Here is a 14,310-nt window from a genome sequence, read left to right as displayed (position 1 = left end):
GAGCTCGTGTCATTGGTCCAATCCCGACTTCATTGGACTTGAGCTTCACAACGAGTTCATCTTCGGTTGGTAATGACGGAGGTAGTAGTGAGGTAGGGATGTCCTCATCATCTCCCCCCCTTCAAAAGGCGTCGACCCCGACGCTCCGATACGTCCAAAACGTATCTACTTTCCCGAACACTTTTGCTATTGTTTTGCCTCTAATTTGTGTATTTTGGATGCAACTAACACGGACTAACGCTCGTTTTCGGCGAACCGTTCCGGTGTCTCGTTTTTGTGCAGTAAATCCAACTTTCGAGGAAAAACTTCGGGATTTTTACAGTAAGGCCCTATTTTCCCGGAAAACTCACGGAGCCGTAAGGGCAAGTCGGTGGAGGCCCGAGGGCCCCACACCCTAGGGCGGCGCGGCCCAGGAGGGGGGCGCGCGGCCCTAGCGTGTGGCCCCCTCGACAGGCCTCCGACGCCCTCCTTCAGACTACTTATCGCCCTCGACCTAAAAACGCACGGAGAGAAGTCGAAGTCGGGAGAAACCCTCCAGAACGCCGCCACATCGCGAAACTCCGTCTCGGGAGCCAGAAGTCTCCGTTCGGCACTCCGCCGGACGGGGAATTGGAGGAGATCATCGCCGCCATCACCACCGACGCCTCTTCATCAACCAGCCATGTTTCCCCCATCCATGTGTGAGTAATTCCCCCGCTGTAGGCTGAAGGGGATGGTAGGGATTGGATGAGATTGGTCATGTAATAGTGTAAGATTGTTAGGGCATAGTGCCTAGTGTCCGTAATTGGTACTTTGATGATATTGTTGCAACTTGTTATGCTTAATGCTTGTCACTAGGGCCCGAGTGCCATGATCTCAGATCTGAACATGTTATTATTTCATCATGATATTCATTGTTTATGGTCTTACCTGCAAGTTGTATACACATGTCGCTGTCCGGAACCAATGGCCCCGAAGTGACGAAATCGGGACAACCGGAGGGGATGGTAGTGATGTGAGGATCACATGTGTTCACGGAGTGTTAATGCTTTGCTCCGGTACTCTATTAAAAGGAGTACCTTAATATCCAGTAGATTCCCTTGAGGCCCGGCTGCCACCGGCTGGTAGGACAAAAGATGTTGTGCAAGTTTCTCATTGCGAGCACGTTAATTGGAACACATGCCTATTGATTGCTTTGTACTTAGACACCGTTTTATTATTATCTGCAAATGCCCTGCTTGATTGTTACATGAGTTTCTCTCATCCATGCAACGCCCGTTATCCGTCCCCGTGCCTACAGTATTTTAATCCTGCTGTTTACTATAATCACTACTGCTGTCTCCGTTACTTTGTTGCTTGTTATTTCACTATCGCTATCGCTATAAAACCATTACTACTCGATAAACTCTTGCGAGCAAGTCTGTTTCCAGTGCAGCTGAATTGACAACTCCGTTGTTAAGGCTTTAAAGTATTCTTTGTCTCCCCTTGTGTCGAATCAATAAATTGGGTTTTACTACCCGCGAAGACCGCTGCGATCCCCTATACTTGTGGGTCATCAAGATCGTTTTACGGCGCCGTTGCCGGGGAGCATAGCTTTATTTGGAAGTTCACTTGGATTTATATTGTTCGCTGCAAATTCTCCATCATGGGTAAATCTCGCGATCCTAAAGTCGCCATATTACCATCCACTACAAGAAAAGGTACAACTCGAGTACCTCTCGTCGCTCTTGATTCACCATCTCGTGATTGATAAACTTGTTTCACCACCACATGCTTCACATGCTCGGTACTTCGTCGAATCTGAAAACTCTCATAATATTGATAATATTTCTGCTGTGCTTGATGATAGTGGTTCATTGGGATCCTTTCTAGATGCTACAATTGCTAGGTCTAGACAAATTGAAAATGCTTGAAACTCCCGATGCTACTACACCTGTTAGTTCACCCGAACTTGATTATTCTAGTGATGATCCCGATGAAGATTATGTGGAGCTTAATGATGATCTTATTAACAGATGCAATGCTACCGCTGATGCAAGTAAAATTAAAAAGTTTCTCACGCAATATACTGTTAGACATAAGTTATCTCCTGATCCTAAATTTGCCACATCTCCTATATGCATTAAGGATAAAGATTATGATTTTTCTCTTGATTTATCTCATATAGCTATTGTAGAGAAAGCACCCTTTTGTGGTACTGAAAAACAAAGTGCTGTAGAACACATGATTGAACTTTCTTCTATGAGTAGTTTGTTTTCCGATGATATCAAGATGCGTACTTACTTTGTCGCTAAAAATTTTCCTTTCTCATTAAAGGATGATGCTAAAACTTGGTATAATAATTTGCCTCCTGGTTCTATTAAAAATCCAACTGATTTGCGTGATGTTTTCTTTCGAAAATACTTTCCTGCTAGTGCTCAACATATTGCTTTACAGAGAATTTATAGATTTGACCAGGGAGATGAAGAGAAATTGCCTGAGGCTTGGGCAAGATTTTGTTCTCTTATCAGAGCTCGACCTGGGCATGATTTAGAAAAGAATGATCTACTTGATATATTTTATAGTGGACTAACCATTGAGTCTAGGGCATACCTGGATAGTTGTGCTGGTTGTGTTTTCAGGAAAAGAACTCCAGACGAAGTCGAAGAATTATTGGCTAAAATAGGCCGGAATCATGATGATTGGACTACGCCTGAACCAACTCCAACGCCAATATTGAAGAAGAGGGGTTTAATTAAATTGAATGATGAAGATATGAGGGAAGCCAAGAAGTCTCTCAAGGAGAAAGGTATTAAATCCGAAGATGTGAAGAATCTACCCCCCATAGAAGATATATGTGAGATAATTCCCCCTTCATCCATGATTGAGGTAAACTCCCTTCAACGCTTTACTAGGGAAGATATTCCGTATTCAAAGCCTCCTGCGCAATGCTTAGATGAGTTTGATAATTATATTGTTAAGCAAGAAAATTTTAATATGAGAGTAGAGAATCATCTAATGGAAAATTCTCAAGCTATTAGCAATTTGCATGATATTGTGGAGAGAACCTCCAATGATGTTAAGATGCTTGTTAAACATTTTCAAATGGTTCAAACTCAAATTGATCAACTCACTAAAGTGCAAAATGACTTATTACAAAATAATTCTAAAGAGAAACATGCTTATGAAGTAACAACTAGAGGCGGTGTCTCTACCCAGGATCCTCTATATCCTGAAGGGCATCCCAAAATAATTGAACAAGATTCTCAACGCATTGAACCTAGAGCTCCTTCTAAGAAAAAGAAGAAGAAACATAAAAATGTTGTAGAATCCTCTGAACCTGTTAATGATCCTAATAGTATTTCTATTTCTGATGCTAAAACTGAAAGTGGTAATGAACATGATCATAATAATGATAATGATAAGAATGATGTTTCTGATAAAGAAGAAGTTGAAGATGAACCTGAAAAGCAAGATAAAAACAAAAAGTATACTAAAGAAGATTTTATTGCTAAGAAACATGGTAATGAAAGGGAACCTTGGGTGCAAAAGCAAATGCCTTTTCCTGCTAAGAAACTAAAATCAAAGGAAGAAGAACACTATAATAAATTTTGTGATTGGATGAAACCTTTATTCTTGCAAATCCCTTTGACTGATGCTATTAAATTACCTCCTTATTCAAAGTATATGAAAGATATTGTTACTAACAAAAGGAAAATCCCCAATGAGGAAATTTCCACTATGCTTGCTAATTACTCTTTTAATGGTAAGGTTCCAAAGAAGCTTGGCGACCTAGGTATACCTACTATTCCTTGTTCTATTAAGAATAATTATGTTAAAACTGCTCTATGTGACTTGGGAGCCGGTGTTAGTGTTATGCCTTTTTCTCTTTATAAGAGACTTTACTTAGATAAGTTGATACCTACTCGATATATCTTTGCAAATGGCTGATAAATCTACTCGCTATTCCCGTTGGTATATGTGAGGATGTTCCTGTTCAAGTTACTAATAACTGCTTGATATTAACTGATTTTGTTGTGTTGGAAATGCCTGAAGATGATAATATGTCTATTATTCTTGGGAGACCTTTTCTTAATACCGCAGGGCTGTTATTGATTGCAATAAAGGAAAGGTTACTTTCAATGTTGATGATAGGGAGCACACCGTCTATTTCCCCAAGAGGATTGAAAAAGCATGCGGAGTTAATACTATTTCTAATGTGAGAACTATCAAAGTTGGAACTATCGATTGTCCTATATATGAGCCTAAAGAAGAATATCAAACTCTTGTGATTGGATCCATATCAATACAATTCAACGTAACATGATTGATTTGAGGTTTATTTCTTCTTATGCTATGTAAAATTTATTTGGTGGCAAGACTTGATCAACCTTGTTAACAAATACTTTTTATAAGCATAGAGGGGGTAAACAACATCTCTTTCTTCCTCCACTTGCTCTAGTTGCTGTAGCACTTTTATTTTTCAAAGTTCCTTAGTTAATTAGAGATTTCAAAAATTTCCCGGCCGGTAATAATAAACTAAATACCAGAAATGTGCATTTTTCAAAGTTTTCAAAAATTCGCAAAAATTACACCGTTGGTCCTATTTTTCGACGAGGCACCTGGGAGCACCTGGGGATGACCAGTGGGGCACCCCAGGGTGGCACCCCACAGGCCGGCGCGGCCTGCAAGAGGGGCGCGCCACCTTGGTGTGTCGGCCCCCCTTTACCCCACTCTGGCATCTTTTCCTCCCACACTCTTCTCTCTCCCGAAAAAATCGACACCAGCTTCCTCTCACTCGTGTTTTTGCTCAAGAGTTCCAGATTTCTCGATCTCTTTGCTCAGCCCAGATGTCTGAAATTTGGCACATTTGCTCTTCGGTATGTGACTCGTTCGATTATCCAAGTAGAATTTTGTTTGGTGAAGTATATCTTGCATATTTTGCTGCTGTAGGTAACATGTTTAGTGAGCTTTCATGCTTGTTCTAAGTGGTAGAAACTAGTTTTGATGCATGATTAGTACTCTAGCAAGTTCCTATGGTAGTTTTCCTCGATTATATGTCACCAAATCAAGTTTTATATTGTTTGTTGAAAAATTTCAGAAAATGGAAGGAGGTAGGCACCAACTCAACCAACATGAGTTGGAGGTGCAACAGGTCATGAGAGTTCACCGAGAAGAAGGAGTATATCCCACTTACTATCCGTGCGTGGATTTCATGAGAAGTGCGGGGATCTTGCAGGACGTTCAAAGTTTAATCTCTCGTGCAGGGTTGGATGATTTTGTTGATGGGGAACCATGCCAATATGCAAAACTGACTATGTCAGTAGTGCAGGATTTTAAATTCAATTGGTCATGATCTAATCCCATGGTTCAGTACAAAATTTATAATAAAACTGTCAACTTGCCATTCAATAATTTTTGTGCAGCAATCAGAGTGCCGCAATGGGGATCATGCGAAAAGATAAAGGGATCGCTGCAAGAGTTCTTGGACCTCTTCAAGATGATTTGTCATGGAAGAAGTTTCTCAGAGGATGGTGGTAAAATCAGTAGCATTCATTTCCCAGCTATTCGTTACTTTGCTTATTTCATTACCAAGTGCGTTCTAGCAAGGAAGAACGGAAGTAAATTATCTATCCAGGATCTAGCCTTTCTAGCTGCTGCATTACAAGGTAATAGGACTTATAACTTGGGTGCTTTGATAGCCAACAGACTTGCTACTAACCGTGAGAAGGGGGGAATTTTTGGAGGTCTCATTGCCTCTCGCTTATTAGCTATGCATAATGTAGAATCTCACCATCTTGATATTCAGCTCCCCATAGAGAAACTTGACATAGTCTCCATGATTAAGCATGAATTTGTTTCTGATTCGTCTAATTTGAGCAACCTGTCTTATAGAATAACATTTTACAAGAAATCTTGGACAATGACTAAGAAAACTGAAAAATTAGTAGGATTTCCTGCACCTGCTCTGTTTAACCTTGATTCCAGGGAGGATTGGTCAGTCACGGAAGGTGAATTGAAGGCATATATAGAGAGAGATGGCCATCGTGCAAGAGATAACACGGATGAGGTCGAGGAACACCTCGACTCGTCATCAGATGAAGCAAGCTCTTCGCACCAACACGTTGGGCATGAGGAGCCTCCACGCTTTTCTTCTGCATCGGTGCCTTATTATGACTACTCCATGTATGATCCACCAGCATGGATCCCAAACCCTCATTGGGGTTGATCTCCACTTAGGCCAAAAGCCTAAGCTTGGGGGGAGGTATACCGGCATCACTCATTCTTTGCATATTATGGTTTCTGGATACTTGTACATACTTGTTTAGTCTCCTTGAGTGGTTTTCTAATGAGAGGGAGATGATATTTGGGGAAGTGCTGCCTGAAAACAGATTCTGGACTGTTACTAGAAAAATTCGTGCGCACAGACAGAACGTTATTTTGAGCTGCCAATTTTTGTGCATGTTCCCCAGGTTGTTATCTAACTTTCATTAGTTGAACACTTTTCGAGCTGAATAACGGAAGATTTTTGTAAAAATCGATTTCTGTACTGCTGTCAGGTTTTGGCAGATTTCTGCCATCTCGTTTTTCTGTGTTTCTTTTAGTTTGCAATTTCTTGTTTTTGCTTTGTTTCTTTCCGAAAACACAAAAAGAGATTTGTTTCTCTTTATTTTCTATTGCTAGTTTGCTATAAGAAAACCCAAAAAGATTTTGCTTTGTTTGCTTGTTTCCTTTTATTCTTGTTCTCAAATTCGAAAACACCAAAAATATTTGCTGTTCTTCTTTGGTTTTGTAAAGTTCTTTATGAGTTCAATGGTATTTGGTGGCTGGAGCGTGGTTTTCATTTCATATTATCCAAGCTACACAATTGAAAAGGCAATAATGACGATATTCGACAATCTGATTGTGGTGAGAGGCTGGTATGAACTCTATTTATTTTCATTTTTGTACATATACTCATCCATGTGAGCATGCTTAGTTGGTTCATGTGAGGTATATGTCATTTAAGAAAGTCTAGTAGTTCATGATCTCTCATGTTTAGCTCCAATTTATTAATATGAGTAGCATGTCATGGATGTTTGCTTGTATTGTTTTATTCATAGATAGGTATGATATTGTGGTATCCTCCTCTGAATAATTCGTTTGAGTTAACTTGGCCCATGCTCACGCATGCATATGACTGAACAAGAGTCAATTAATCCTCAATGATTTACATTGCTTCAGAGTTCTGGTATCACTTTTATGCCTCAGTTAATTTATTTTGCCGCAAGCATGATTATGACAGCTGCTCTCTTGATTTGTCGCTCCCTAGTCTTTTGCTAGCCTTCACTTGTACTGAGCGGGAACGCTGCTCGTGCCTCCAAACACATGAAAACCAAGTTATTCCAGAGTGTCCACCATTAATACCTATGCATGGCATTTCAAACCATTCCAAGTAAATTCTCATGCGCTATCTTTAAAACCTTCAAAATGCTTCTTAATTTGTGTTGATGTTTCATAGCTCATGAGGAAGTATGTGGTGTTTAACTTTCAACCTTGTCATTTACTCTTGACGGACTTTCATATGGACTAGTGGCATATCCGCTTATCCAATAATTTTGCAAAAAGAGCTGGCAATGGGGTTCCCAGCCCCGATTAATCAAACTTCACTAATAATTCTCTTCACATGTTTTGCTCTGATTCATCAATAAGCAACTTAATTTTGCAAATAGACACTCCTCCATGGTATGTGATTGATGGAAGGCACCCGAGGATTCGGTTAGCCATGGCTTGTGTAAGCAAAGGTTGGGGGGAGTGTCACCCATAATAAAACTAAAATACGTGTGTAAACAAAAGAGAAGTGCTGGTAGAGATAGCGTCCTTCATGGGAGCCGCTCTTGAAAGTCCGGTTGGCGAGGTAGTTGGTGTACCCATTACCATTCGTTGACAACAACAAACACCTCTCAAAATAATTTTACTCCTGCTTTACAAATAAAAAGCTCTAGCGCATGTTAATCCCTGCTTCCCTCTGCGAAGGGTCAATCTTTTACTTTTATGTTGTGTCTCTATCCTTTCTTTGAGCACTTTCTTGAGAGCACAACTCGTCATTCTTAGTGTAATATGCTTGTCTCAAAATATGATTGATTGTGGTATAACTTTGATGCTTTTATCTTTGACAATCACTATTTCTAGTCTTTCTATGAACTTCGGAGGTGCCTGAGCATTTATGTTTTGCTGATCAAATATGGGCAAGCGAGATACCACTCTATCATACTCTTTTATGAACATTGCAATCCTGCTTATATACATGATTCATGATGCTTGTTATTAATTGTTGGTACCTTTCCATGATTGACATAGCTATTAGATGATCTTATTTGCATGTATCTTATTATGAACTGCTTAAGTGTTAGCCATAGCATGAGAATATTTACATCATATGAACAAATGTGTTCGTGAAAGTTCTTTTATCGCTCAGTTGTTAATTGAATTGCTTGAGGACAAGCAATAAGCTAAGCTTGGGGGAGTTGATACGTCCAAAACGTATCTACTTTCCCGAACATTTTTGCTATTGTTTTGCCTCTAATTTGTGTATTTTGGATGCAACTAACACGGACTAACGCTGTTTTCAGCGAACCGTTCCAGTGTCTCGTTTTTGTGCGAAATCCAACTTTCGGGAAAAACCTCGGGATTTTTACGTAAGGCCCTATTTTCCCGAGAAAACTCACGGAGCCGGAAGGGCAAGTCGGGTGGAGGCCCAAGGGCCCCACACCCTAGGGCGGCGCGGCCCAGGAGGGGGGCGCGCGGCCCTAGCATGTGGCCCCCTCGGCAGGCCTCCGACGCCCTCCTTCGGACTACTTATCGCCCTCGACCTAAAAACGCACGGAGAGAAGTCGAAGTCGGGAGAAACCCTCCAGAACGCCGCCACATCACGAAACTCCGTCTCGGGAGCCAGAAGTCTCCGTTCTGGCACTCCGCCGGGACGGGGAATTGGAGGAGATCATCGCCGCCATCACCACCGACGCCTCTTCATCAACCAGCCATGTTTCCCCCATCCATGTGTGAGTAATTCCCCCGCTGTAGGCTGAAGGGGATGGTAGGGATTGGATGAGATTGGTCATGTAATAGTGTAAGATTGTTAGGGCATAGTGCCTAGTGTCCGTAATTGGTACTTTGATGATATTGTTGCAACTTGTTATGCTTAATGCTTGTCACTAGGGCCCGAGTGCCATGATCTCAGATCTGAACATGTTATTATTTCATCATGATATTCATTGTTTATGGTCTTACCCGCAAGTTGTATACACATGTCGCTCGTCCGGAACCAATGGCCCCGAAGTGACGAAATCGGGACAACCGGAGGGGATGGTAGTGATGTGAGGATCACATGTGTTCACGGAGTGTTAATGCTTTGCTCCGGTACTCTATTAAAAGGAGTACCTTAATATCCGATAGATTCCCTTGAGGCCCGGCTGCCACCGGCTGGTAGGACAAAAGATGTTGTGCAAGTTTCTCATTGCGAGCACGTACGACTATAATTGGAACACATGCCTATTGATTGCTTTGTACTTAGACACCGTTTTATTATTATCTGCAAATGCCCCGCTTGATTGTTACATGAGTTTCTCTCATCCATGCAACGCCCGTTATCCGTCCCCGTGCCTACGGTATTTTAATCCTGCTCGTTTACTATAATCACTACTACCGTCTCCGTACTCTGTCTGTCTGTTATTTCACTACCGCTACTGCTATAAAACTGTTACTACTCGATAAACTCTTGCGAGCAAGTCTCGTTTCCAGTGCAGTCTGAATTGACAACTCCGTTGTTAAGGCTTTCAAGTATTCTTTGTCTCCCCTTGTGTCGAATCAATAAATTGGGTTTTACTACCCGCGAAGACTGCTGCGATCCCCTATACTTGTGGGTCATCACGCTCCAAGGTCTTCTCCGTCATATGGTGTCAAATCAGCAACATTGAACGAATTACTGACACCAAACTCATCCTCTGGAAGATCTATCGAGTATGCATTATCATTGATCTTGGCAAGCACTTTGTAAGGACCAGCACCACGAGGCTTCAACTTAGACTTCCGCAGCTTCGGGAACCTATCCTTGCGAAAATGTACCCAGACCATATCACCAGGCTTGAACAACATCTCTTTGCGCTTCTTGTTCATCCTTGCAGCATTGCTCTTGCCTTTATTCTCTATCAACTCTTTAGTCTTCTCATGGATCTTACGCACAAAATCTGCCCTCTTGGATGCCTCCATATTAACTCTCTCATGTATGGGCAAAGGCAACAAGTCAAGTGGAGTAATGGGTTTGAAACCATACACCACCTCAAAAGGACATAGCTCCGTGGTAGAATGTACCGCCCTGTTGTAAGCAAACTCCACATGCGGCAAACACTCTTCCCACTCCTCCGGAGTTCTTCTTGATCATGGATCTCAACGGTTGTGACAATGTTCTATTCACTACTTCAGTTTGACCATCGGTTTGGGGATGACAAGTAGTGCTGAACAGCAGCTTCGTCCCCGGCTTTCTCCAAAGCGTCTTCCGGAAGTAGCTCATAAACTTCACGTCACGATCGAAACAATAGTCTTCGGAACTCCATGTAGACGTACAATCTCCCTGAAAAACAAGTTAGCAATATGCGACGCATCGTCGCTCTTGTGGCAGGCAATAAAGTGGGACATCTTAGAAAATCTATCCACTACCACAAATATAGAATCATGACCTCTCTTAGTACGCGGCAAACCCAACACAAAATCCATACTAATATCCTCCCATGGTGTAGTAGGTGCCGGTAAAGGAGTATACAAACCGTGAGGCTTGAGCTTGGACTTGGATTTGTTGCAAGTAATGCATCTCCTCACATATCTATCCACGTCCCGCCTCATCTTTGGCCAATAAAAGTGGTCAGCTAGCATGAGTAGCGTCTTCTCACGCCCAAAGTGACCCATCAAACCTCCGAGCATGTGATTCCCGCAATAAGAGCAAACGCACAGACGATTCTGGAACACATAGTTTGTTAGCTCTAAACAAGAACCCATCATGTATGTGATATTTTTCCCATGCTTTATCAAGAACACATAAGCGATATGGTTCAGCAAAATCATGATCAGTAGCATACAAATCACATAGTATCTCTAAACCAGGAATTTTAACATCAAGTTGAGTTAATAGCATATTCTTCCTAGATAGAGCATCAGCAACAATATTATCTTTTCCCTTCTTATGCTTAATAATATATGGAAAAGACTCAATGAACTCAACCCACTTAGCTAGACGCTTATGCAAAGTAGATTGGGCTTTCGGGTATTTTAAAGCTTCATGATCAGAATGTATGATAAATTCTTTTGGCCACAAGTAATGTTGCCAAACCTCAAGAACTCTAATTAAAGCATACAATTCTTTATCATATATAGGATAGTTCAACTTAGCACCGTAAAGTTTCTCGAAAAATATGCAATTGGGCGACCCTCTTGCATCAACACACCACCAATTCCAATACCACTAGCATCAAATTCAATCTCAAATTGCTTATTGAAATCAGGAAGTGCAAGCAATGGTGCGGAAGTTAACAATCGTTTCAGTTCATCAAAAGCATGATCTTGGGCAACGCCCCACTCAAATGCAACACCCTTTTTAGTCAATTCAGTCAAAGGTGCAGCAATAGTAGAAAAATTGGGCACAAAACGGCGATAAAACCCGGCTAGACCATGAAAACTTCTTACTTGACTCACATTCATGGGAGTAGGCCAATTTTGAATAGCTTCAATTTTAGACACATCTACTTCTACTCCATGCTTAGAGACAACATAACCCAGAAATATGACCTTATCTTTGCAAAATGTGCACTTCTCAAGATTACCATATAGTTTACTATCACGCAACACTTGCAAAACATGTCGAATATGTATAATATGATCAGATTCATTGCGGCTGTAGATTAATATGTCATCAAAATACACAACCACAAACTTGCCAATAAAATCACGCAAAACATGGTTCATCAGTCTCATGAAAGTGCTAGGTGCATTAGTTAAACCAAAAGGCATTACTAACCACTCATATAAACCAAATTTTATTTTAAAGGCGGTTTTCCACTCATCCCCTTCTTTCATCCTAATTTGATGATAACCACTACGCAAATCAATTTTAGTGAAAACAGCGAGCACCACTCAATTCATCTAGCATATCCTCTAAACGGGGAATAGGATGACGATATCGAATAGTAATGTTGTTTATCGCTCTACAATCTACGCACATACGCCATGTACCATCTTTCTTAGGAACAAGAATAACAGGAACGGCACAAGGACTAAGGCTTATTCGGATATAACCTTTGTCGAGTAGCGCTTGTACTTGCTTATGTATCTCCTTCGTCTCTTCGGGGTTCGTTCTATATGGTGCCCGATTGGGTAGCGAAGCTCCGGGAATCAAGTCGATTTGATGCTCAATACCTCGCAATGGTGGAAGTCCTGCGGGTACCTCGTCCGGAAACACGTCGCCAAATTCCTGCAAAACATTAGAAACACCAATAGGAAGAGGGGTCATGTCGTTAGAAACCAAAACCGTACCCCTGTACAAGAGCACAAGAGGCATGACTATAGGATCCTCACTAAATTCTCTCATGTCTTCTTTGGTGGCTAATGAGACTAAGGAATTCACTCTCTCACTTTTCGTTATATCACTCACAACATTACAATTCTCTCGCCTATCTAATGAAGCATCCTCCAAGTTGACTTCAACTTTCTGACGAGACTCATTGACAATTTGTTCGTGGTGTCATAGGCTGTAAATTAATTTTCTTGCCCTTAAACTCCAAGTGATATGTATTAGCATGGCCATTGTGTTGCACGAACGGTCATAGAGCCAAGGCCGTCCCAATAGTAGGTGACACACCGTCATAGGAACAACATCAAAATCAATGCAATCCTTATACGGTCCAATAGCAAATTCAACACGCACCATGTGGTTTACTTTCATCTCACCATTGTCGTTCAACCACTGAATATAGTATGGATGCGGGTGCGGTAGATACTTCAACTTCAGCTTGGTACATAACTCCTTGCTTGCTAAATTGCGGCAACTCCCGCCATCAATAATGACCTTGCAAGCCTTGTCAGGACCAACTAAAGCCTTTGTTTGGAACAAATTGCAGCGCTGAGTAGATGCACTAGGCAACACATTAAGAGCACGCTGCGACACAACAATGGTGCGAGCATCAGACGGATATGCATCTTCACCATCAGTGTCATAGCCATCATCTTCTGGAGCATTAGGATCAACATCATCTCCAGTCTCGTATTCATTGTCCTCATTGATAACCATGACTTTGCGGTTAGGACAATCTCTCTTGAAGTGACCCTTGCCACCACATGTATGACAAACCATATCACGGCTTACGCGCAGTGAGACACATTAGAGCCACTCGTACTTGTAGCGGATTCGGACTTCTTTGTGTTAGACACATTGGAGACCGGTTTACTAGGCGGAGTAGAGTAAGGTGCGGAGCGCGTCGAAGGCGCCGGCGCCGAAGATGGTGCCGTGCGGGGTGTGAAACGCCCACCTCCTGTAGCTCGACCTTTGACCTTTGCTTCGTCAGCCAATTGAAATTCAGCTTCTCTTGCATGATGTAACAATTGATTCATATTGGTGTAGCTGTAGTGACGAACAATGCCTTTGATATCATACTTCAAACCGTTGAGGAAACGCTGCATTGTCATCTCAAGAGACTCACGGACATGGCCACGCTGCATAAGCATCTCCATCTCCATGTAGTATTCATCCACAGTCTTCACACCTTGTCTCAATAGAGTCAGCTTATCATATATATTCCGCAAGTAATTTGTAGGCACAAAGCGAGAAGTCATTGCCTCCTTCATGGCACGCCATGTACGTATAGGCTGGTCACCATCCTCTTCGCGATTACGAACAAAAGCATCCCACCAACGCAAAGCGTAGCCATCAAACTCAGAAGAAGCAAGCTTGATCTTCCGGTCTTCAGTATAATGTGGATGTAAGCTCCACAACTTCTCAATCTTCATGCACAGGTTGCTAGAAGGAAAAGGGCAAATACGATCACTAGTCTCCAAAGGGAAGATGGTACAAGGTGTGAAGAGCCAGAAGAGGTAAATGCGGAAATACAGTCCTTCTACCAACAACTGTATACGTCTCAGGGCCCTCCTGTAATGACGGACTTGTTGAATCTTGTGCTGGCTAAGGTGTCGGATGACATGCAAATGAACCTTGATAAGGATTATACCGAGGAGGAAGTGAAACTAGCATTGTTCCAAATGCACCCGTCGAAGGCGCCGGGAGTGGATGGATTCACAGCGAGTTTCTTTCAGCGCCATTGGGATCTCTTG

This window comes from Lolium rigidum, chromosome 7, assembly GCF_022539505.1.
Source record: "Lolium rigidum isolate FL_2022 chromosome 7, APGP_CSIRO_Lrig_0.1, whole genome shotgun sequence".
Classification (NCBI taxonomy): Eukaryota; Viridiplantae; Streptophyta; class Magnoliopsida; order Poales; family Poaceae; genus Lolium; species Lolium rigidum.
This window is presented reverse-complemented; position numbering follows the sequence as displayed.